The sequence below is a fragment of the Arachis ipaensis genome, chromosome B01, assembly GCF_000816755.2.
Source record: "Arachis ipaensis cultivar K30076 chromosome B01, Araip1.1, whole genome shotgun sequence".
NCBI classification, from domain to species: Eukaryota; Viridiplantae; Streptophyta; class Magnoliopsida; order Fabales; family Fabaceae; genus Arachis; species Arachis ipaensis.
This window is the reverse complement of record NC_029785.2, coordinates 130,854,647-130,857,693: the sequence shown is the minus strand read 5'-3', so window position 1 is coordinate 130,857,693 and position 3,047 is coordinate 130,854,647.

The window sequence follows — 3,047 nt, the reverse complement described above, 5'->3', positions numbered from 1 at the left end:
AATTGAAAAAGATATATTATCTATCTATATTATAAAGAGATGGTGCTTATTTGATTTGAATTTTTGGTTTTTTCACAAGTTTTTTTTTTGTTTCTCCCACATAATTTTACTAAAAATACGAAATGCTACAAATTAATAATAAGCTACAAATTAAAAAATACGAAATGCTTGATAAGACACTAGTATTATTAATAATAAACGTATTATGTAATATTGTCAAAACATTGAAATGAAAAAAAAAATTTAATTAATATATTTTTAATGTATTAATTATATTGATTTGCGTTTTTATTTTCTGTTTTTATTTCGGTGTTTCTATTTTTTGGATTTTATAAAGAAAAAAATGAAAACAATAAAATTTTGTTTTTTGTTTTCACCTCCTGTTTTTAATTTTTCCTTCACAAAATTCAAAAAATAGAGAACACTGAAAATAAAAATAGAAAATGAAAACGCAAACCAAACGTACCTTTAACTTTTGGTACTTCTCGATACTTATTCAAATGGACGAGCAAATTGACTATTTAACCAAATTGGTTATATACAATCATCACTATAGCGTTAATTGAAAAGTGTTAAATTAATGAGAAACGATAGGAGAACAATGCATATAGTAAACAATACGAACAACGGATTAAAAAAGGAAGGTAAAATTAATTTTAAAATATAAAAAACCTATTTAAAAAAGTACTACCCCAACTAACTCTAATTTTACTCAGAAAAACTTTTCTTTCTCTCCCTAGCCGCACTTTCCATTTCTCACTAGCCATCGCCTAGCATCCTCTGTCACGTCGCACGGATTTCCCCTTGTGCCACCCCCACCGCCGTCGCACCATCACAGCCCCCAGCATCCTCCATTGCGCCACACGGATTCCTACTTGTGCCGCCCCCACCTCCGACGCGCCATCGCAGCTTCCTCCCCCGTGTGCTACAGCAACCATCGACCATGTAAGCGTAGCCACCATTTGTAACACCCTAACTTTCAGCACGTCATGATCGTACCAAAAGTGAGGCATTACTGACCTATTTTTCGTATTTAATATTTAATACTGAGCTTTTAGTTCGATTTCGCGTTTCAATTTAAAAAAAAAAGCCAAAAAGTTTTGTTTCTATTAATTAAAATCATATATCAAAGATCTCCAAGCAATACTAGTCACATAGTTAGTAAGAATAATAAATATCATACAAAAGAATTCAAATGAAACTTAGATACAACTCCTACCCCTCTGTATAAAATAAAATCTTAACTAACAAAGTCGAGGGAATTCTAGGAAAGTGACTCAACACATAAACTTAACTCAAATAAGACTAATAATCGCCCGCAACTTCAAACTGAGTCTTCGAACCTGTGTCACTGAAAGGGTGGAAGATTTTGGGGTGAGAACAAACCACGCGTTCTCAATAGGGAATGGGAATACCGTAAGAGTAATGAGATAAAATGCAAATAATTCACTTTACTCAGTAAAACTATATTTTTATCAAACCTTTTGAAAATAATTTTTACTATTACTTTATATAATTAATTACCTTCTTTAAATTTCTGAACTTAAGACAAATCTCAATCACAACCTTAGTTCTCAGTCACCTCAATACATAAACTAATAGCACAGGAAACAGATCAACACAAACAAATAGCAATAAGACAAACAGCACAATCACAGAGAGACAAGATAAGCAAACACAATCAAATGCAAATATGCAAATAATGATGATGCATGTCTAGTCCTATCGCAGGTAATGAGCTCATTTATCGGTTTCGACCTGCACCCGACGCAATCCGACTCACAAGTCAGATAAGGCATTGTAGCGGCATAACCTCTGCAAGTTTCTACTTCTTACAGGCGCTGATTCTCCAGTTGAAGTATGCCAAACATGACCTCTGCAAGTACTTACAGGCGCTGATTTTCCAGCTGAAGCATGTGCCACTTTCTCCTGAAAGTCATTCCATACACACGGGCATCCCTGCACAATCATTCACACATAAAGCCCACGGCCTCCAGTGAGCGTTACGTATTGCCGTCCTCACTGAGCCGTCTCTATTGTGTCAAGTGAGCGTTATGTATCGCCATCCTCACTAAACACTTGGCACTAAGGCCCAACAACACTCAATATCTTTTCAGTTACTGCTCTCTACTCTTCTATGGCAGAGGTCCCTTTACTTAATAAACCGGATTCAAGTTATTTTTATTTAAAACTAACACCTCTCTTTATAACCTTTCCAAACCTCCGAAATCACTTTACTTACAACAAGTTCTTCTTTCATACAAAAACCAGTTCTTTCTTAACCATGATTTTCCAACCCAACTTCAAAACAATTTCAGATTTAAACCTCTTTAAAAGAATCATTTATTAAATAACTCTCACCGCAGGATCTCGAGACTTTAGAGAGGACAACAATCAAACTCAAAACATAAAGTCTTTCTTAATAAATCAAACCCAAACGTAAATATTTTCTTAATAAATCAAAAGCCAAATAATACAATTTCTCAAGTCCAATCTTTTTCTAAATATTTCAAACAAATTCTTAAGTTTCATAATAAAATTTCGACAACATCTCCTCTAAAACTCGAACTTTGCCACCCTTTTCGGGTCCCAATCAAACCATTCTCAACTTCTTTTCAAACGTTTCCAAAATCAGAAATCATTTTCAAATATCAATTCAATACCAACAAATCAAATTGACTTTCCAACTCAACAATCAGAATTCTCAGCATTTCTAAACAATCAAGAAATCAAATACATATTCATCACATTCAGTCACAAATACAATTCAAAATTATCATTCAGTCATTCCAAACAATCATAAATTATTTGTAAATATCCACTAGACTTCCATGGCATTCATAAATTAAAACAGTTAATTTTAACATGAAATCCCCTACCTTTGTACGAAATCAGAATCAACAAAAATTTTGGAAAAACTTTTTGACCGAACTGCTGAAGAAGAAAACGTCAGAAGTCGTCTGTGCCTCCTAGAACTCCAATTGGCCGAACTCAAAAGAAAGAAGAGTTACGTCATTCTCAACTTCTACTAAACAAAAATAACGCCA